The following is a 24196-nucleotide window of genomic DNA, read 5'->3' as shown; positions in this document are numbered from 1 at the left end:
GGCGTGAGGGGTAAAAGATATTGCAATGCAACTGTCTGTTATAGATGGATATTTTAGTAATTAGTGTGATTTAATTGTTGGAAGATTAGAGGAAACATACTCTTCATGTGATTTTACTTTGCCTCTTTCTGTATAGGAATAGTGTGTAACTGAGCTGTATTTTTTAAGACAATTTTGTCATTAAGAATAGTAAACAAACTAGTATAGAAATAGAATACATAGTAAGTTTAGAAATGGAATACACAGTAAGTTTCATTAAAATTCAGCTATTTAGAATGAAATTGCCTAATTCTTTCAGGCAACTCATGCTAACAAGTTGTACTTAGCATAATTGCTGAGTTAATACTATTTTTTCCAGATTAAGTTTTTTTGATTTACATTTATTATGACAGTTTTCTTCTGCACTTAGAGTAATAGCATCTTGCTGATATATTCTAGGACCCAGAATTAAATTAAGCCTTGTTATTCTACCTTCTCCACCTGTTAATTCCCAAACACCTACAAATACACAAACACACACACACACACACACACACACACGGTAGGTATCAGAACATGTGCAATCTGTGATTTTTCTGTCCTTTGAATATCCTAGCAGTTTTTTTTGTATATTCATAAAGACTTAAAGACATTTAAAGGTTTGAAAGAGAGGCATCAATTTTAATGCTGCAAGCAAATTTTCAGAGCATTCCCAACCATTTATGAATCTGCATTTATAATTTTAGAGATGAACATAAATGAAGAGTTGCAAAAATATAGAGCACCCCCAAAAGTATTTATAAATTTTGTCATAATCAAAATCTCACTAAGACTTTTTCTTGAACTTGAAAATATAGATTTATTAATTTATTCTGAAAAAGAAGCTGGAGATAAATAGTAAGCAACAGAATGCTGACAAATAAGACAAGGGGAACTTGAATTCTCAGATGTCGAAAAGTACTTATTATGAAGTTAAAACCTGACAACAAAATGGATAGTTAGATCAATCAAAATGCATAAATATCTGAAAAATGTGCTTAAATTTATAGGTAAATATCATGTGGCAAAGCTATCTAGATAGAATTTAATATGGCTGTACACAAAATTGAGTAACTGTGAAAAATGAAAGTTTCTTCCTATTGCATATCATACACAAAAATATATTTCAGATGGATCCAAACATTATTGACAAAAATGAATTAGAACCATAATTCTGATTCTGTAAGTTCTAATCTCCATGTGGGAAAAGGACTTACAATAGGAAGACACAAAGAACACAAAGAAAAAACATCAATAATTTAACCTTACAACATTACAACCTAAATATATATATATATATATATATATACACATATATATAAATGCATAGAAAAGAGATTGAAGACTATTAAAATGGTTTGGCTATGTCCCCAATTAACTTTCATCTTAAATTTCCACATGTTGTGGGAGGGACCTGGTGGGAAGTAATCGAATAATGGGGGAAGGTCTTTCCCATGTTGTTCTCATGATACTGAATAAGTCTCATGAGATCTGATGGTTTCATAAGAGGAAGTTTCCCTACACAAGCTTTCTCTTTGCCTGCGCCATCTACGTAAGATGTGACTTGCTCCTCCTTGATTTCCACCATGATTGTGAGGCCGCCCCACCCAAGTGGAACTGTAAGTCCATTCAACCTCTTTCTTTTGTAAATTGCCCAGTCGTGGATACATCTTTAACACCAGTGTGAGAATAAATGAATACAAATATGTACAAAATTGTTAAGAGAAGTTACCTTATTTAAGGAATGGGTGTTGTGTGAGTTAGTCTTTGAGAGTTTACTTAAGTACTACTGTGTAGTTTTAAGCCGGAAACAACAACAGTGTAATGAGTCAATGTATCATTTATCAAACCAAAACAATTAGGAATGGGAGAGAAAGCAAAGAATTAATGCATGGTCTGTGTTGATAATTTTTATGACCCATACTTTGAGAGAAATATAACTTCTCTATTTGATATATACAACAATGTCAGGATTTGGTAGTTTGCCATAATCTAGAGACATTCTTATCCCATCATGAGGAACTTTTCCAAGGGAAGACGAAGAGGAGAAAAATGTGGTTCTAAGAAGTAAAGTTCTAACATGGCTCTAAGAAGCAAGTCAACCCACTAGGTGAAAAGAAAGAGTCCTGCAGCTTGATCAGTTGTACTGTTGTACAGTGTTCTAACCTAAAGCCTAATTACATCTTAAGGAAACCACTAGAGCCTAAGGACTTGACCTATGAGTAAATACACCACTAAATATGACCTACATGATAAACCACTTTAATGTTACTAGAATTGTGGTTTCTTACATTCAGTATATATATTTAGTGTAATGACTCTCTTTTTTTCCCCTTCCCGTGAAGTTACTATTAAATTGAGACTACATCTTAAAACTGATGAGCCAAAAAAAATAGAAAAAAACAAATGAAAAAGAACTTCAGCCCAGCCTCAGCTTATACAAAAACTAACACAAAATAGATCACAGAGTTAAATGTGAAAAATAAAACTATATGGAAAAAAATAGGAGAAAACCTTCAGGGCCTAAGGCTACATAAAATGTTCTTAGATGTGACACTAAATTCCATAAAACGAAAAAGTAACAACTTGGACTTCATGAAAGCTAAAGTCATATTTTCTGTAAAATCTTGTGTGAAGAGGAGGTTTCATAAGGGAAGTTTCCCTGCACAAGCTTTCTCTTTGCCTGCCACCATCTATGTAAGACATGACTTGCTCCTTCTTGCTTTCCACCATGATTGTGAGTTTTCATAAAAGGAAGTTTGTAAAGACAAGTTATAGAGTGGGAGAAAATATTTAAAAAACACAAATCTGACAAAGACCTTATGCCTACAATATACAACAAGCTGTCAGAATTCAACAGTAAAAAAATCAATCCAATTAGAAAATAGGCAAAGGACATGAATAGATATTTCCCTGAAAAAGATGTATAGATGGCACATAAGCATATAAGAAGAAACTCAGCATCATTACCCATTAGTGAAATGCAAATTAAAAGTACAATGAGATATCACTAAACACCCCTCACACTGGCTAAAATTTTAAAATAGTAGTAACATCATATGCTGACAAAGATACAGAGAAGTGGTTCATTCATACATTGCTAGTGGGAATCTAAAATGATACAACAATGTTGGAAAAAAGAGCAATTTAATTCTTGAACATTCACCCCAAAGAAATGGAAATTTATGTTCACACAAAAACCTGTGTAATATGTATGTTCATAGCAGCTTTATTTGTAGAAGCTAAAAGCTGGAAACAACCAAAATGTCCTTCAAAGGGTGAGCAGTTAAACTATCTATACTATGGAAGGAGGTTCAGCAGTAAAAAGGAATGAACTACTGGATGGATCTCCAGGAATGATGTGGAGTGCAAAAAGCCAATCTCAGATCACTCACTATGTGATTCTGTTTATGTAACTTTCTTGAAACAATAAGTTTTTGGAGATGGATAACAGATTTCCTAACTGTGCAATTGTACGATGGTCATACAAGATGTTACTGTGAACAAATTGTGGACAATGGGCTCAGGTCACTCCCCGATAGGATGTGTTCTTCCAGGCCCTTGGTCCCTCATTCACTCAAGAATGGGGGAGAGGACCCTGCCAGGTGCAGTGAGCTCATTTAAGTAAATATTGGACCCCAAAGAGTTTTGCAGAAAGTGATTTATTAGGCCAAGAGAGAGAAAGAGAAATAGATAGACAGAGCAAGCGAGTTCCCCTACTGTAGCGAGAAGGGATCCAGAGATGGGGTCTGCACAGATGTGGGAGAAGGGGACTTTTAAGCTGGAAGCCCTTCCTGCCCTATTCAAGTTTTCTGCCCTATGAAAGGAGTTCCTTTAAAATTCGGCTGGAGTGATTGATCTTTGATTCCTGACATCTGATTCATTGTTTGGCCCACAGTCCTTCCATAGCTTCTTGCAGGCTTTTCTAAACAAAGAAAGTTCACATGGGCAGTCCATCTTCCAGTGGGCACACAGGTTGAACAAAGACCTCCAGTCTCCCAGATGGAGAGGTAGTTGGAGGTATGGTGCTGGGAAGTTCTTGCCTTTGAAACCACTCCCGTTGTGGACCTGGGAAGAGAAGTTAACACATTCCCTCATTACCATAAGGGGGAAACTGAATGAAGGGCATGTGGGATCTTTCTGTACTATTTCTTCCAACTGCATGTGAGTCTACAATGAACTGAAGCAGGCCTGTAATTCCAGCCATTTGGGAGGCCAAGGCAGGAGGATTGCTTGATGCCAGGAGTTTCAGACCAGCCTGAGCAACATAGTGAGACCCTCATCTCTACAAAAAAATTTAAAAATTAGCTGGGCATAGTGGCTCATGCTTGTAGTCCCAGTTGCTGGGGAGCCTATGGTTGGAGGATCCTTGAGCCCAGGAGTTAAAAGTTGCAGTGAGCTATGATCACACCGCTGCACTTCAGCCTGGGGACTAGAGCAACACCCTGTCTCTCCAAACAAATTAATAATAATATAAACAAATAAAAACAAAAAATGAATGGGCTTTTAAACACAAGAAAAAAGGACACAAAACTCACCAGTATGGTTAAGTAACTTGTCCAGAGTTCTGCAGCTTATAAGTAGCAGAGCTTAGATATGAACTCAGGACCTTTAAAATTCATCTATATTTCATGACCCATGCTACCTTCCTGGAATGCCTTGCTCTTGAAGTAAACAATGGTAGTTTTTATATACATGGCTTGAAAGCCATTTCTCCAGACTAGCAGATAAAATTTAGATCAGATCATAGGTTGTAGTCAAGTTCCTCTCAACCTGTGTTATACAAAATATCTGGCAGTGCTTCTCAAGCATCACAAGATCACCTGGGAATCTTGATAAAATACAGTTCCTCATTCAGTCAGTCTTGAGTGGGCCTTAGCCTTAGCATTTCCAATAAGCTCCCGGCTAATACTAAAGCTGCAGTCCGTGGGCCACACATTGAGCAGCTGTTTGTAACTAAGGTGACTTTTAAAATGGTTTATAACAAACAGCATTTCAGATGTGGTTAGGATGCTGCACTCCAGGGGCATACAGAATGAGAGAGAAGGAAAGTATTGTCAGGGTATAGTTTAAGTATGGAGATCTAGCCATAGGGAAAGCAGGATATACTTTATTTATATACATAAATAATTGAAGTGGAGACAATTGACAGGCATTTTGAGTGTGGAAAGAGAAAACAAGAATCAAAGCATGATGTTAAAGTGATGCTGTGTGGTCAGTTGCTAGACTATCAGCTGTTTGCTGTAAATGTAATGTCCATTTTCTACATGCATGTGTGAGGAAGATTACTGATAAGGTAGAAAGCTTATTTTTTCTGCAGCCTGGACTGTCATCAAATCTGATGGCTCCATTTTCATTCATTTAAATATTTGGGGATTTAATTTGTCCTGTTATCTAAACTAATTAAGATCAGAACATCCAATATTTCTATTTATTCAGGGGTACAAATGTTTCCTCTTTGTGTCACTGAATAGCACGAAAACATTGTGCCAAATAGTTCTTGATGCCCTATGTTCAAAGTCATTCTTTAATTATTAATGCTTTTATCAGGCTTTATGCAAGGTGCCAGGTTTCCTGAAGTAACTAAAACTTGATATGGCTTTATGTTATGATGAGAAATTAATAAATGAGCATGAGAACTGGGGAAATGAAGTGTGAAATTATGTGGTATTTCAGTGTGAGCTTCCTTTGTGATCTATATTTTATCATGTACTAGCTCGCATTTGGTGGTGCATTTGCTCATGGGTCAACAAGCCCTTAGGCTGTAGTAGTTTCTTTAAAACATCAGGCCTGAAGCATAGACTAGCTGTACCACTAACCAAGTTGCAGTATTTCATGGGGTGTTGAATTGTGGCCGAATTACTTCTTAGGACCAAGTTGATGCTTTTGGCCTTTTCCTCCTCCCTTAAAATACTCCCTGCTGGTGAAAATAGCAGTGAAATATACAGCTACTCTTGAGAAATTCACATCTCACTAGTCACCTGCCTCCAGTCTTGCCCCCAACGTCCCCTTGAGCCTCCACATCACTGCCAGAATGAGCTTGTAAAACACACATATGATCAAAACACACATATGATCTTCTCACGTATAGGATAAAGGTAAATCCCTAGGCATGGATCATGAGGTCGTTTGTGCATCGGCTCCTGCCCTTCTCTCTGGTCTTATTTCTCATCCCTCTGGGTATTCTGGTTGTACTTAACTACTTGTACTTTTAAAAGCTCAACTTGCTGCCTCCTGCCTCAAGGCCGACCTATAAGCTGTTTTCTCTATTTTGGATGCTTTTTCTCCACTGCCACCTGGTAAACACCTGGTGCTTAGCTCAGATACAGCTTCCTCCCTGAAGCTGCCTGTCTCAGTCAGGCTGTTAGGTTTCAAAAAGTAGAAACCTACAAATAAAAGGTGTTTATGTAAGGGAAAGAGCAGGCCACTTTCTGGACATCCCAGAATAAGGCAGGATATATAGCAAGGGCTTTGGGGATGGAAGAGGACAGTCAGGAGCCAAGGTTGGTCACGTACTGTCTTCCAGCATTGCTTCGTCTCTAGCTCTTTTCTTTCTGTGCCTGCTCCCTTCTTCCCTTTCAATTTGCAAAGTGATGCTCTGGCTTCTCAATTCTTCTGTCACTTCACCTTTGTCACAGCTTTGCTTTGGCTTACCCTAATGGCAAGTTGGCCCTGATTCCACATGAATTTTCGGATCAACTAAGATCTCCTTTTCAAATTAGCAGGGAGAGATATTTGGATGGGCCCAGTTAAGTGGCCAATTATCGATGGTTGAAGAGGGTGGTCATATCTTACATGGGTCATATCTTTCAAGGCCAGGAGAGTGTGGTTAGTGCTGCTGCTTTGATTCTATTACTTAAAAGTAGATCATCCTTTTCCTTCCTCCCAAGTCCCATTTTACTAACCTACTAAACACTCATTTTTCCTTATCCTTCATTCAAAGGGTCTAAGGTACTCAGATTTCAGGGTGCAGCATCTTGCCCTGTATTAAGAAATCCTTCTGCTGGAACACCTGAGGTCAGGAGTTCAAGACCAGCTTGGCCAACTGGTGAAACCCCCCATCTCTACTAAAAATACAAAAAAATTAGCTGGGCATGGTGATGCACACCTATAATCCCAGCTACTCGGGAGGCCGATTTCAGTGAGCTGAGATCGTGCCACTGCACTCCAGCCTGGGTGACAAGAGTGAAACTCCATCAAAAAGAAAGGAAGGAAGGGAGGGAGGGAGGGAGAGAGAGACCCTTCTCCAAATTCTGAGCTTGTTTTCCCTCTCAAGGTTTCTGTGTGCCAAGTGAGAAGACAACTTCAGTTTTTTGTGTGGGCATGATTTCACTGGAGTTCTTATAACATCTTTCCTTTGGTTGATGCAGTGAATGCAACTGTTTATTTGGGAAGAAATTTTTTCAGTAAAATTTAAAGAAAACTCTATATTTAAATTTTCTTGTGCTGTGAAAATTTATCTACTTAAGCTAAAGATAGTAAAATTACATTTAGGTTAATATCATTTTGCTCTCTAAAACTATTTCCCATGACTATTCCATTGAGAGTACTTTAGATGATAGGCAAAATTTTCTAGGAAAACTATTTAGGTGGAAATATCCTAAATATACTCAACCCTAAAGAAACTCAGAAAACTCAATTAAAACTGCAATCGGTCAGAGAATTATACAGTTTTCTCTTTAAATACATAGAATTTATCTTACAAAACATTAGCTCTATTATAGGGTGAATAAGAACATGGTGAAAATATGATTGTTTATTGCCAATAAAAAACACTGGTTTTCAAGGATTCAGTTCCGAATAGCCTGCATGATCCTCCTGACAAACCTGTTCTTCATGCTAGGATTTGCAGAATGTATAGAATGACCTTCTACGGGTGTCAAAAGGAAGATATGCCTAAGGAAAGAATTGTGTAAAATTTATTTGGATTACCAGATATCTTCTTTTTCTCTCTCTTCATTTCCTTTTTCTCCCTCTTCTTTTTTTCTTTAACCAGAAGTCATGGAACTTGATTGCTCTTTACTTTTCCCAGTTATAAGGAGAGGATGTTGGTATCTGTTTTGCTTTATCTTTATCATTATTTGGAGAATATTGTGAATAGACCTTAAAACTATTTGGAGACACTATTGGTGCCTACTGTACACAGCAAAGGGAACAAAGATGACTAACACATGGCCCTTACACAAAAGGGTTAAGCCTTCAGCAGACAGAAGGATTCTTCCCTGGAGAATTGAAAAGACTCATTGTGGAAAGGGGGATCCCTACATATACACAAAGAAAAGACCAACTTGTTGCTCAGTCCTCTTCCAGAGCAGCACAGACAGCTTGTTAGTGTCACACTCTTAAGTGCAAATGCACAGCCAGGAATCATCGCACTTTTTAGGGAGTTATCTGAAGACAGGGAACGTGTAGAAAAAGAGAGAGAGAAAAGAATTCAGTTGGAACAAACAATGTAGGGAAGAACAGACAATAGATCTGAAACTAGAAAATGGAGGGAGTTGATAGGCGAAGTTGAGGAAATCCCTCACAAAGAAGGACAAAAACAAAGAGACAGTGGAAAAGAAACACCAGGAAGTTTGGGTATCATTCCAGCAGGTCCAGCATCTAAATACAGAAGTCTTAAAGAAGATAATAGAGATAAATGGGGAACAGAAATTGTCAAAGAATATATAAGAACATTTATCAGTATCAATATCTTACATATTCAGATTAAAATGGCCTAGTAAGAAGAATGAGAAAAGACCCAGATGAGGGCACATCAATAAAATCTCAGAACAGGAGACCAAGGAGGAAACCTTAAAAGCTTCCAGAGAATATAGAGAGAAAGAGATGGAGATATCACAAATAAATTATAAAAAAATCAGAATGGCACCTGAATTCTCAACAATAGGATTATAAGAAAGAAGATAGAGGCACAATATCCTTAAAATTCTTAGAGGAAATGATTGTCATTATATAAGCCCCTATCCATCAAAACATAATCACGGATGTGGCTAAAATAAAGATATTCTCAACATGGATCTGGAACCATGCTCCAGTTCCTGAACTCTGGTAAAAAGAAAAAGGTGCCAAGTAAAGGTAACAATACAATCATGGGACAGTACTTGATTGAGTGGAGAACATTAGTTATATAGTTTAACAACTTTTAACTATTAATTTAACCAAAAATTTTGATGTGAGTCTATTGGAATGTTGGTAGGATGGGAGAGGAGACTTAAATCCTCATCTTCCAAAGTAAGAAGTCAATAGATAATTAACAGAACTGTGAAACTGATAAATCAGAATATCAACATGTTCGGGAAAATGAAGGTCAGTAGCAGAATAGCCTGCTAAAAGAGTGGAAAATAGTTGCATCCTAGGAGCAGGATTTAGAATAGCTGGGCAAGGGAATGCTGTTTTCATTATAGGTTTTTAGTACCGTTTGACTTCTCACTGTGTGTATACATTACTCTCATTTTAAAATCATTTAAACATTTATTTTCTATTTTGAAACTTGATATGCATCCAAATTTGGTATGAGCCATCTTCCTCAAACTTTGCTATGAGATCCTGAGGAACTGTGTGATGTATTTCTTTATATCATTCCTTGTTCCCATTCATTCACTTAACATTTACTAAGTATGTCAATGTGTTGTTGTGTGCTAGGTGTGGGGATATAACAGTGGAATGTGCAGGATGAAGCTTGATGTTCACTGGGTTAAAAAAAGAAAAGTGAGCTTTCTGCTGAACTGAGGTTGTTTTACAAACATTCAGCAAACATAGTGCATTGGGTAGAAATAAGCATGGGTGATGGCATTGAAATTCATATTTTGTCTTCTCTGTAACTGGTATAAACTTCTTCATAAACCCCCATCCTACTGGGTAGTTGGAAAATAATTAAATTTGCTCCTTACAGTTATCTGGCTTGTCTGCTTTAATATTCTTTCTTCATGTAAATATTTGAGTAATTTCTAAATTTAAGTCCCTATGAGAGGGCTGTCCCATTACTTGCCCTCTCTTTTTAAGGGAGTAGGCAGTTAGAGCATCCTCCCTGTGAGCATCACTGATCACTACCAGAGGGAAAAGGACTGTGGTGAATTACACACTGCCTTTTAAAACTTCAGCTTGGACACAATTCACTTCTGTTCCTCCTTATTGGCTAAAGGAGGGTACATGGCCACTTGGTGGACAGTACTCGCCTTCCCCACCAAGCTGGGCCTCAAGCTGCACAGCTGTGGGGAATGGAGCCATGTCTTCTTTATAGCACACACAGCGCCCTGCAAAAAATCAGGTATCTGGGAAATTCTGATGTGAGGAATCTGGAGGAAAAAAAATGTAGAGGTAGAAAGAAGAGCAGAAGTAACTACCGACTACCATTAGGTCTCAAATTCAAATTAATTAATTGGTGGGACAAATATGGGGGCCCAGGAAACTCATATTAGTAGGTTCTATTTTGGGAAGACAAAAAGCAGAATAGTTCATTGATTGAATCTGCTGGAACAGGAGGAAAGAGGGAGTGGGAAAACCTAAAACTGACGATAGGGAGAACTCTGCTCAGTAATCAGATGCATAATTAGTTTAGAAAATACTATTTTATGTGCAAAAAAGTGGGATTGCTTTCCCTTAGAATTTTTCTATAGTTTTATTATATTGATTTTCTCTTTAGGAGAAAATTTTAAATACAAAATATTCAGGAATGTGAGTGAATACTTAGGTTGTGTGCATATGTATTTTGATTATATATTGGAACATGTTGCCTAATTAAACTTAAATATTTTAATGATATCTCATTTGCTATATCCTTGGAGGTTAATTGGAACTCGATAAAGAATATCCCCTCTAGTGTGTTTTGTCTTTACGTAACAAAGGCAGTCTTAATGAGCCTTTATCTCATTACAATGTAATACTAATAGTGATTTAAATATAAAAATGAAAGGGAAAAATTATCGTTAATTTTATTCTCTTTTAGGCAAATAATACTGCTTAACTCACTCATTTTTCTAATTTTAAAATTAGTGTTTGATTAAGATAAAGCTTACTGATAAAAGATGTTGACCTCTTTGATAGCAAGCAAATTTCTGGCATTTTGTGAAAAGGTAAAGAGACAATTACAGAGTTTTAGGAACAAGAAAAAATAGGCCATTTTAACATATTAATTTGGCTAATTCAGAATGAAACAATTGCTAGTATTGTTTTAATATCTTAAAATAACTCTATGGCCTTGAGTTCAAAAGAAATGCATAACATTAGTGCTATGCTATTATCTATGGAGAAAGGAATTTCACCATGTGTTCTTTTCTTAACCTTGTTTTACTTGATCAAATAATTTAAAGTGTGTTTTCCCATTATATTTGAATGCACTAAGATTTAATGATGTCCTTCTTTCATCTCTGTCATTTACCTTATCTTTCTATTTAACCATAGATGAAAGTATTGTGGAACAAAATACAAATCTTACTATCCAAAAAAAGCAGTAATCTGAACAGCATATTCTTATTTTCCTAGATGTATACCCAGCATAGCCAATGTAGAAGCGGCTTTCCCCATTGGTATCTATCCCTGAATCAATGATGCAGTCATCTGTACCAGCCATTATGATGGTAGAAATGACTGGCCAGTCAAGCACGGGCCATTAATTTTGAATACATCCTTGAAAATCATATTGAAAAATGAAATGGCCAGCTTCTTTTAAGTATCTGATATACCTCAGGATTGATTATACAGATTACTGATTATTTTAAAGCATTATTTTGTCAATGGAATTTTACAAATTTTGATAATAACCTTAATGTATTTTAAAATAAGAATAAATATGATCTCTACTAAATGTATAACTTTTGTATCTTTATGAATAGCTTATTTAAAAGCATAAGGCTCTATTTTTTTCTATTTGGTTTTTATTTTTTTCAAATATTTAAAAACACACTTTTTCAAAAGGGATAACAGTTTTTGGTTGGGATTTTTGGAAATACATTGTTTGCTTTATCCAAAATTTTACATAACATTATGAGTTAGCTGTATCAGGATCAAAGAAGTTTTTTTTAATTTGTATGATTTCTTCATTGTTTTAAAGGGAGATGTAATTTTATGATAATAGAAATTAATATGGATTATAATGGGAAGCAAATTTTAAAAATAAAATTAAATTTGTGCATATATGCTGACTTTTTAAATTTCAATTCAAAGGAACCATATCCCAGCAAGATAATCCACATACACCCTTTATTTAGGAATAAATATTAAATTTGATAGAATCAAGTAAAAAATAGTGAACTTGATTACACATATAGCATTTAGCATTCTTACATCACTTAGTAGTCATTTAATACATTTGATCTTTTAAAATGCTTTAGTAACAATAAGGTATATTTCTAGTCCGTATTCTTCTAAGGAAATAAACAAGTATTACTAAGAATCTATTTGTGTAATTGAAATACCAAGCACCTAGTTAAGCCCACCATTTTATATTTCATTTGTTCCAGAAACATCCAGCTGCTTTTGGAATATAAATGAACACAATTGACCTCCACTGCTGATTTCTTTGGGCAGTTGGTTCTGCGAGACTGCCTCTGTATAGTTTTCTTAAGTCATGCAACACAAACTTGAGGCTAAGACATATAGTACCTGTCAGTGCCAATACCTAATAAATTTTTCCTAATAATCCTGATATAACATTGGTAATTCCCTTGGAATACAAATTGTTATTCCTGATTAGTTATATTTTCACAAAAATATAACTAAAATCTCAACCTAAATCATTTCAAATGAGCATGGACCATTAATTTTGAATGCATTCTTGAAAATCACACTGAAAAATAAAATGGTCAGCTTCTTTTAAGTAACTGATATAGCTCAGGACTGATTATGGGGACTACTGATTATTTTAAAACTTTATTTTGTCAATGGAATTTTATGTCTTGACAATGACCTTAATGTATTTTTAAACAAGTATGATCTCTACTAAATGTATATATTTTGTACTTTATTAATAGTTTATTTAAAAGCATAAGGTTCTGGTTTTTCTATTTCAAATGATTTAGGTTGAAATTTTAGTTATATTATGCTAAATGATAGAGTTACCATTTTTGTTTTTAGTTTTATTTTCAGTGTTGAGAAGAGTATTTGAATTTGGGTTTTTAGCTCTGTTTTGTCCCTGATTCTTCAAAGATGAATGTAAAGTCCCTGATATCTGAAGACATTCTAGTACTCCAAAATAATAAAGATGAGATATAAATAGGTTCAGAGTGAACAGCGTAAAATTAGAAAAATAAAAGAAAGATTTTATATTTTATCCATTGATAAAGCTAAACCTGAAACACTAATAACAGCTTGTGATCTCTCTGGTGCTTTACTCTTCTTAGGATTTGCACAGGTTATTTTTGTTTCTCACAGTAGCCATTTGGTAGAGCATTTATCAATACCATCTATTTAGACGGGGAGCTAAAGTTTAGAAATGTGAAGGGAATCCCTTTAAGATTTCGAACTATCACTTCTGACTTCAGGTCTGTGCCCTCATTTTACACCAGTGGTTTTCACTCATTGACTCAGAATCCACAGGGGAGGCCGATTTAGGGTGGAGCCCAGAGTTACTGCCAGGAAGTGAGCATTGTGGGATGTGAAACACATAACACTTCTCACACTTATGTGTAGTACTGGCTTGAGTTATGTGTGACATAAAATACAAATAACACTTCTCACACTTATGTGTGGTATTGGCTTGAATTATGTGTGACATAAAGTACAAATTTATTTAAAAGCATCTGAATCAGTAATGCTTTTAAATAAATTAGTTTAGTTGGCCTTTATGTATTTTCCTAATAAATACCAGACGTACAGCTTCTATCAAGTTGGTAGATCCTGCCTTGAAGTCAGCCAAAGTTGCATTTCAGGCCCTGTCCCACCACTCCTGGCAACATGATGTCAAACACCTTCCTTAACTCCTGTGCCTCTGTTTGCTCATCTGGAAAATGTAGATAATATTTACACATAGCTTATAGGATGTCATGAGCATTAAATGAAATTAGACATGCAAAGTATTTAAAATGCTGCCTGGCATAAAGCAAATACTCAAAAATTGTTAATATTATTTTAATTATTAATGGTGACATTACAATGTATATTTCCATGAAAAGTCCTCATTTTAAAAAGGGATTTTTATACTTCAGACATGGGAATGACTTCTCTATACTATACTGCCTGGGTGCCTCCTTATTTTGGTTTAAATTGGCAAATGCTGGGTATTTCACATTTTTCTGTGACTTAAAAACTCAACTTTTAGTTGTGATATAACTCAAGCTTAGGGCATGTAACCTCAACAATGAAGAGAGAAGGCTAATAAAATCAGCTGGGTGTGCTTGGGAGTCTCTTCCTTGATACTCCTGGAAGCCTACCTGGGATGCATCTCAGGCTGGAGGATCATGGACCTCATCTTTTTTTAGTTCTAATTTTCCATTCCAGGGTGCATATTGCTAATTACTATGGGAAGCCTTGTAAAAATGATTACAAATTGGGAAAAAACAAGCCATTCTGTGAGCACCTTTTTAAAATAAACCACTCCTTCCTACGCTCAAGGCAGCAAGAAACAGTTTAATAGCAATGAAATAAACTCACCACCTGTTTCTGCAGCAGCATCAAAGAATTCTAACAAACATAAGAATGCTTTGATCATTTTTCAGCCAGAAGAAAATTATGAAGCTCTTCATTGATAGTTCATGGGGAACTTGAAGACACTGATCAAAGAAAACTGTTACTACTATAGACTAGAAATTAAAATATCTGCATATAAGCTACTTCAGTACATTGTACTTCTTTCAGTGGTGAATTGCATATTTAAAATTTCAAATGGTTGTCTTATGATTAAGCTAAATTTTATTTTAGCCTCTATGCCCTAAAATAAGACATTAAAATGTTTTTTAAGCAACTTCGTTCTTTTGTTAATGACTTCCAAATTATATAGTTAAGATGAATTGAGAGGGCAGTGTGTAGTTTACATTTTGCAGAATCCCTCCAAGGGATTCTAACCGAATTTAGCAGAATTATTCAAATGAGAGAATGTTTTGACGTTCTTTCATGATCTTTAAGAAAAATTTCCGTATGTTTTTCAATTCTATAATAGGGTTATATGATTATAGATTTCACTTTTAAGTACTGTAATAATACAGCTGAGTGGCTTGAAGGAAAGGATAGCAAAACTTTTATAATAGAAAAGAGTGTGTTTATGGGCATTTTGTTGTACAAATTTGAGCATTTGAAATGGAAAACATAAGAATCATTTGAAAATACGACTGTGCTATGGGAGAAAACACTCCTGTATGAACAGCACAAAAAAACGGAAGATAAAGGTCAGTGTTGTTTTTGAGTGAAAATCTAGACAGTTCCTAGAGTTTTAAAGAAAGAGAATACTTATTTTGCAACTGCATGGTCTGGATCTGAGCCAGTTTTCATGTGTAGTTAATAGCTCCTACCTCTGAAGTCATTGGAAGGCATTTAACAAAATATGTATTAAAATGCTTCAGGAATAACTAGTATGCCTAAGGATGTGGAATCCTAAACAGGAAAAAAAGTCACAAACATCTCATTAAAAATGTGTTGATTGGTTGGTTGCAAGAAAAACAGAAGGAAAGGCAGATCCCCACTTTCAGACCACATCCATTGAAGCCTGGTACACTAAATATTTGCCCTTACCTGCGGTTACCCTCCCTCTATTCCATACCAACTTCCTCCTAAAAATAAAAGAAACCAGTAACACAAAGACCCACAAAAGAAGCACTACAAAACATTAATGCAGAAGATCTTTCAATACCTAAAGTGGGTCATTCTATGATTCACACTTTATTGAAAAAAACAAATCCAAGATTTGAAATGTAGTGCGGTCTTTGGCATTACTTGCAAATTAGTTCCTGCAAAACTTACTGAAGAGGAACAAAGTCCATTAATTTCTGAAATGGCATATTACGGACGTAGTCTCTAAGTTCTGCTGACTAACTTGCTTAATGAGTTAAGGCAGAGCTCACGGAGGGTTGTCCACCAAATAGCTCTGCAAAACCAGCCCAAAGAGCTGTTCCCCTGATTCAACAATGTTTAAAGGAGAAAGTAGATGATGGCTGAAGAGGCGTTTTGTGCTCTTCTGAAACTAAATGTTGTGTGATGTCCTGAGCTTATAAATAAGTAAGGAACCTGGTGGGCAAATGAGTAGGATACAAGGAAGTGGTCCACCTTTCTGGCATCATCAGTAATGGTTAGTGCTTTCCTCTGCAGTTCATTTGGCTCTTGAGAACTTTCCAGTTCATTCTTTAGAGTAAAAAGATGTGTGCGATTTGGAAGATAGGGATCTGCTTTATTTTACAGTAAAATATGCCAGCAGTGAATTTGATACATGTGTTAGGAAGTAACATTTGTATTAGTCAAAGCTGAGAAATTTAATTAAGTATTATGTTATTTTCCCCATGGAAGTATTTACAGGGCTGAGCAATTTGATGACTAATGGACATATTTAAAGGGTGTCTGTTACCGATCAGGGAAACAAACAAATAAAGTAAAATAAAATTTGTTACTTTTGGCAAGTTCTTATTGCAGTAGAATCATATGCTGAATGGTATCCCTGAGATTTTTGTTTTTCAGCATATATGTTTTAATAGGTACCTGGCCAATTTTGACGTGCAAGGGAAAGATACTTCAAATTGGCTGCGTGTTAGAAGAGATCAGTCCCAAACAAATCTGTGTGCAGAAAATGCCATTCAATTTGCTATGTCTTGCTAATGAAAGAAGCCTTGAAAAACAAACCAACCAAAAAACCCCAGCAACTTAGTACACCTAAGTGTGGTAAATCCTATGTTTCACCCAGGGTGAAGTTTACCTTCCTAGAGAAACGGTGTGCCTCAGTGATCACAACACAGATGATTTTAAGGTGTCAGCTAGTAATGTTAATGAGAAAAGCTGTCCAGGTATGTAAAAAAACAAAAGGCAAAAAGTAAATGAACAAACAGCGGCACTTGAGAGCTGAGCAGCTGTTTAAACAGCTAATCCTAGCCTCAGAGTCAGATAGCCTCAGAGAGCAGATAGGGAGCAGTGGGGACTGTGACAGTCTGCTGCTTGCTAGCCAAGGGAGTCACTACTTGGCTCAGCTAATTGTTGCTGTGTGGAAATGTGAGTCCAGTGATGCCAGATTTTTATAGCTCTTCAAGAGAGTGGAAATCTGTGTTTTATGTGAAATCTTTCATTTTGAAATGTTTATTCAGAGCTCAAATATGGTGGAGGAGTTGGGAAGAAAGCCCTTGCAGGCCAAACAAAATCTTCTTTTGGATCAATGTGAACCAGAGGTATAGACTTTGATTTGTTTCCTTCTGAGTTAGCTAAATGAGTCATGTTTATAAAGTTGGAGAGGAAATGCTTCCTAGTATATGAATGGAAAAATGACTACATGCGTAGGTAAGAGCTGGAACCATGGCGTCAGTTTGCCTGTGTTTGTGTCCTGGCTGGGTACTGTGGGCATGATACCAATTCGCTTTGTGTCCAGATGCCACTTCAGTAACATAGGAATGATAATGGTACAAGTTTCATAGAGTTGCTGTGAGGATTAGGAAGAGCTAATTTATATAAACCACTTAGTACAATGCCTGGCATATAGTGATTACTCAATAAACATTAGCTATATTATTTTGCAATAAAATGGTATGTAAAGGATTTACCTATTTGGTATACCTGAAGAAAATATCCCCTATAAATGTGGAGGATCTCCATTGTGTTGAAGAGTATGGGTTAAGAGCATGGATTCTGGAGGCAGCAGGCCAGGATTTGAACTCTTGCTCTGTCACTGTATAACCAGAACAAGTTATTAATTTTTCTGAGCTTTAGATTCCTCATCGATAAAACAGGGATAATAACCCACATCTGAAAGTTGTAAGAATTCAGGGAGATAATAAACACAGTCAGTGTTGGCATATAAGTCAGTAAGTTTTACCTGTTGTTGTGATTATTCTGTTAGGATATTTTCTCCCATTACTTGGAAGTTCCCTTTTTGCAAACACTTTTTAAGTTATTTATTTCTTATTATATGTATTTAATGAAAATGACATTGCATTTGATTTACAAAGTAAGCTTCATCTTAATGAGCCACATTACAACAGTGGTTCTCAGCCAGGTGATTTACCCTTTAGAAGACATTTGGCAACATCTGGAGACATTTTTGGTTGCCATAACTGAGGGGAATCTGCTGGCATCTAGTGGGTGGAGGCCAAGGGTGCTGCTAAACACCCTGTAATACAAATGACAGCCCTCACAACAAAGAACAGTTCTGCCCAAAACGTTGATAGTGCTGAGCTTGAGAAGCTCTTTACTACAGCTATATAGCCACCATAATATTTAGTTTGTAATGTTTTGTAATGTTTTTGCTAAGTAGAGGAAGAATTATTGTTTTATCAAAACGTTACCTAAATTTCAGATAGCTGTTAACGTGTAAATTGAAATCTGTAGAACGATACTTAATAAAATATTTTTAAATGAAATCTGTAGAACAATACTTAATAAAATATTTTTAAATGCATATATTACTGTTTTCTTCTAGTTACAAAAGTAATATGAGCTGGTGAAAATTAAAAGACTACAAACGCATATAAATAGACAGTGAAGTCCACCTTTTTCCCAACTATCTCCATAGAAATTCTCTGGAAATGCAATAGTTTAAGTTATATTACTTCAGACTTTCAAATACAGTCACACATCTCATAAAAGTGCTTTAGTCAATGTCAGAACACATGTGTGATGGTGGTCCCATAAGACTATAATAGAGCTGAAAAATTCCTATTACCTGATAACATCATGTTCATCATAGTGTCGTAGTGCAATGCATTACTCAGGTATTTGGGTTGATGCTGGTATTAACAAACCTACTGCCCTGCCAGTCACATAAAAGTTTGGCATATACAATTACGTACAGTACATAATACTTGATAATGATAATAAGTGACTGCGTTACTGGTATATGCATTTACATTACTATCCTTTTTATCATTATTTTAGGGTGTATGCCTCTACTTACAAAAAAAATATGTTCACAGTAAGACAGCCTGAGGCAGGTTTTTCAGGAGGCATTTCAAAGGCATCGTTATCATAGGAGATGACTGCTCCATGTGTTATTGCCCAGAAGACCTCCCAGCGGGACAAGGTGGGGGGGAGGTGAAAAGCTGATATTCATCATCCTGATCTTGTGTAGGCCTAGGCGCACACGCACGCACGCACGCATGTGTGTGTGTGTGTGTGTGTGTGTGTGTGTTTGCTTTTAACAAAAATGTTTTAAAAAGATTTTTTAAAAAGCTTATAGAATAAAGATATAAAGAAAGTATTTTATGTAATTGAAAATTGCATTTGTTTTTTAAGCTAAATATTATTGCAAAAGAGTTAAAAAGTTAAACAATTTTTAAGTTTTTAAAGTAAAAAGCTACACTATACTAAGGTTAATTTACTATTGAAGAAAGGTTGTAAAAATAAATTTAGTATAGCTTAAAGGAAATTGCATAAAATCTCCTGGACAGTGTTATAAAGTCTATAGTAGTGTACTGTAATGTCCTAGGCCTTCGTATTCACTCACCACTCACTCACTGACTCACCCAGAGCAACTTCCGGTCCTGAAGTTCCATTTATAAGTGCCATATACCAATGTACCATTTCTTAACTTATATACCACATTTTAACTGTAGCTTTTCTATGTTTAGATACAGAAATACTTAACATTGTGTTAGAGCTGTTTCCAGTATCCACTATAGTAACATGCCACACAGGTTTGTAGCCTTGGAGCAATAGCCTATATAGAGCCGAGGTGTGCCACAGGTATACCGTCTAGATTTATGTAAGTACACTCAAGGATGTTCACAAAGGTATGAAATGACCTAACATAACACCACATTTTTCAGGATGAAACCCCATTGTTAAGTGGCACATGACTGTGTATGTGTATGCTGTTACATAATTTGCTTTTTAAAAATTTATGTCTTTTTTCTTCCTGACCTGTGTAGTCCTAAAGCAACTATGTATGGCAGAGCAGGGTAGTTATTGAGGAAGGGTGGCGTGGCATTGGGCATTGGAGCCCACACTAGGTAGGGAGGCATCTGTGTGATGGGGTTGGTGACCTGGCAGGGAGCGTCAGAGCCCAAACAGGGTGAGGAAGGCATCCATGTGTGTGCAGCCTGGTCTAGGGTGTTCCCAAAGGGCAAGTGAGACAAAGAGCACAAAGAGGAAGGTCTGGTACAGGGCTTTGAGCCCAGGTCGGAGAAGGGGCAGAAAGCAAGGACATGTTCAAAGGATGATAGAGACATGTCAAAGGAACACAACAGCTATGTTGAAGGGGCCACAACTGAGACAATTTGAGCGTCAAAGGAATTCATGTAAGTAAATAAAGCTATTAACAGATTAAAATCCACTGAATAAAATAGGAAACGCTGAGTCCATGTGGATGTATAAATAGATAAATAAATTAAAAGTTTGATGAGAAATGGAAAATTTATCAAGCTAAAAATAATCTGTTTGGCCAGGCACTGTGGCTCATGCCTGTAATCCCAGCACTTTGGAAGGTCGAGATGGGCGAATAGCTTGATTCCAGGAGTTCGAGACCAGCCTGGGAAACATGGTGAAACCCTGTCTCTACAAAAAATCATTAGCTGGGTGTCGTGGCGCACACCTGTGGTCCCAGCTATTTAAGAGGGCGAGGTAGGAGGATCACCTGAGCCCGGGAGGTGGAGGTTGCGGTGAGCCACGATCATGCCACTGTATTCCAGCCTGGGCAACAGAGCAAAACCCTGTCTCAAAAGAAAAATAACCTCGCCAAAAAATATTAATTATAAAGGGAAAAATAATGACAGTATGGTGAAAACAGCTGGAAGACATCAGCTTAATCAAATTGGTCAAACTTAATATTGTCAGTAATGAGACAAGTCACAATCATGGCCACTTAATAAAATGCTGTGGTAGCCAGCTTCCAAGCAGATGGTCCTCTCCACCTACCTATTTACGCCCTTGGGTGGTCTTCTCCTTCAGTGGGTGACGCTGACCTGGATAGCCAGCAGGATGTTAGAGAAATGATGGTATGTGGCTTCTGATGCTACGTAATAAAAGACTGCTCACTCTGGGGGAAGCCAACTGCCGTGCTATGAGGCTACTCAAGCAGCCTGAGAGAGAGGCGACATAGTGACGACATATTTTTCCTGCCAACAACCAGCACTAACTTGCATGTAGTGCAAGCTACCTTGCAAGCAAATCTTCCAGCTCCAGGCAAGCCTTCAGATGACTGCTGTTCTGGTTCACATCTAAACTGTAACCTCATAAGAGAACCTCCCAGCTAAGCTTTTCCTGATGCACAGAAACTGTGCAAGATGGTTTTCATTGTTTTCACCTACTATGTTTTGGGGTAATTAGATATGTAGCAATGGACAATTAATACAGATGTAGTGAGAAGAACACAGCATCATTTCTGTCATACTCCAGCCAAAGATGCATAACCTGAATCTTGTCCTAATGAAATGAACCAAACACTAATTGAGAGGCATTCTGCAAAATAACTAGCCTGTAGTCTTTCACAGAGTTGAGGACAAAAAAGCTAAGGACAGATTGAGAAACTGGAGTGAAGGAGACTGGAGACATGACAATTTTCCTTGGAATGCCTGATTCTGAACTGGATTATTTTGCTATAAAAGACATTATTGGATCAGTGGGCAAAGTTTGGAACCTGAAGATTAGATGTTAGTAATGTGTCCATGTGAATTTTTTTATTTTGATGGTTTTATTGAGGTTATGTAGCAGAATGTATTTGTTTTTAGGAAGTCACACTAAAGTGTTTAAAGGTGATGAAACATCAGATCAGTAACTCTAAAATGATTACGGAAAAAGTTCTTTGTACTATATTTGCAGCATTTCTATAAGTTTCAAATTATTTAAAAATATTTTAAGTTATGAAAAAAATATGTTATAGAATATGCCCTTGGAGGCCAGGCATGGTGGCTCATGCCTGTAATCTCAGCACTTTAGAAGGCTGAGGCAGGCAGATCACTTGAGCTCAGCAGTTTGAGACCAGCCTGGTAAACTTGGCAAAAACTTTCTCTACAAAAAATACAAATATTAGCAGGGCGTGGTGGTGTATACCTGTAGTCCCAGCTACTCAGGAGGCTGAGGCAGGAGGATCACTTGAGTCTGAGAGGCAGAGGTTGCAGTGAGCCAGCCTGAGTGATAGAGTAAGACCCCTTCACAAAAAAAAAAAAAAGAAAAAAGAAAAAAAAAAAAAAGAATACGCCCTTGGCTTTAAAAATAGACATATATTGTCTTTTTAAAAAAGGAATGCATAGTATTGTGGTTTTTGTAACTATAAGGTTTTTTTTGTTTTTTTTTTGTTTGTTTGTTTGTTTATTTACGAATCTCTTATTGAAGGACATTTAAATTGCTTTCGGTTCTTTGCCATTATAAACATTTGGGTCTTTATTGTTACAAAAAATACTAATAAATATTTTTATAAACATAGTCGTGTCTTGTTCAGTTTTGGCCAAGAATTAATCCTCAGAAGTCAAATTGCTATGTGAATGGATATGCGTCTTTTAATCAGTTTAATCGTAAGTCATTCAAGGAAACTGCATAAAATCACCTTAAAAGAAAATTAAATTTACAGTTTGGTACTCATTTTTATTTGTTTTTCTCCAGCAGAAAGTAATTTCTATAAGAGTGGGAACTTTATCTGTCTTGATTATCACCATCTCCACCATTCAGATCAGGCATTCAATGTTTATTTGTTGCAACAACACTAATAGGGAACATTTATTATGTGTCCAGCACTGTTCTAAGGGAATTAATTCAGTTTTTCCTGGCAACAGCTCTAAAAGGTAGATAATATGACTTTGTCCATTTTGCAGATGAAGAAACTGCAGGTAGAGAGGTTAGGTACTTGCCTAGTTTCACACAGCTAATGAATAGTGGAGCCAGGAATCAGGCAGTTTTCCTTCACTTTACAGGTACCCACTATGCTGTCCTGGGTCTCTTATAAATGAATATAGGAATGAATGGTCAAAATGACCATTTAAAAATGAAAATTAGAGGGAATAGACTGCCTACTTTGTAAGGGCCAAATTAGTTTTATGGTCCTCTGGACTAGGCTGTACTTAACTACCTACTAATACTCCTCCCAGAATTAATATCTATATGGTTAAAAATCATTCTTACCTGAAGATTTTATGGATATGTAAACAGAACATTTGATTTGTATTACAGATAAAATAGTAAATCTGGGCCTGCAGCTTGAGTCTAGGAGGCAGAACTTTTATTACTTCATGAACATATTCTGTTCCCCACCTGGGTTCCTTTGCTCCTGCCATTTCCCTGTACCGGGAATGCTCATTGTCCACCTCCCACGGTGGAAACTCTGCCTTCCAGGGCTTGCTCAATAGCCACCTCTTCCACTGAATACTGCTTTTACCCTTCTTTTTTTCTTGCCCTCCTTTTGAAGATTCTTTCCTTCTTCAAAATTCTGAGTCTCTTTTTATAGTACTCATGTAGAATACTACATTCCAAATATACCTTATGTTACTGTGTAAAGTTCTCATCTCCCTTAATAGACTATATTCTTTTTTAGTTTTATTCATTTTATAAAACTCCAGTATGTATTACAATATTTTGTACGAAGTATTGAAACTAAGGGTTTTTTGTTTTTTGTTTTGTTTTGTTTTTGGATGACTGAAAGAATTATCTCAGTGAAATATATTAAAAATTTTAAATCCTAAATAAGAATATTAATACAATTTGATTATTGTATATTCCACATTATCAGGAATTACAAAGTACTCGTGGTTTTTTTTTTTTTCACATGATGATTGGTATTTTGTCTTTAGCTTATAAGTCATCCAGAAACAAGAAGCATAATTAGCTTTCACTTTTATAAGACCTTTTGTTCTATTCATGGCTACAAATACCAACTTTGCTTCTACCCACAATTTTAATTACCTTTTCTTTAAGTGGGTGGTTTAGGGACATCAGAGGTAATTAAAATCAAAGAGATAAGTGGAATTTTTTTTTCAAAGGCTAGTACTTAAGGGTGTGTTCCTGTTAGAGAATTTTAATACTAAATGTGTTTTCAAGTGTTTGTGTGATACCAAATCTCCTTGCCAACTGGAAGAGGGACTGTCCTTGAATCCTGTTCTGAATGATATATTAAAACATAATCCCTTCTTCA

General features: G+C 36.2%; 1 protein-coding gene across 9 annotated transcripts in view; it reads left to right on the top strand.

The window, feature by feature from the left end:
- The window catches only part of PAM (peptidylglycine alpha-amidating monooxygenase), a 290725-nt gene that overhangs the window by 93036 nt on the left and 173493 nt on the right, over positions 1–24196 (top strand). The gene's annotated exons all lie outside the window — the stretch shown is intronic.

The sequence above is a fragment of the Sapajus apella genome, unplaced genomic scaffold (assembly GCF_009761245.1).
Source record: "Sapajus apella isolate SASKATOON/1434 unplaced genomic scaffold, GSC_monkey_1.0 scaffold1, whole genome shotgun sequence".
In the NCBI taxonomy this organism is placed as follows: domain Eukaryota; kingdom Metazoa; phylum Chordata; class Mammalia; order Primates; family Cebidae; genus Sapajus; species Sapajus apella.
Note: the sequence above shows the minus strand (reverse complement) of the source record. Positions and strands in the feature narration are given on the sequence as shown.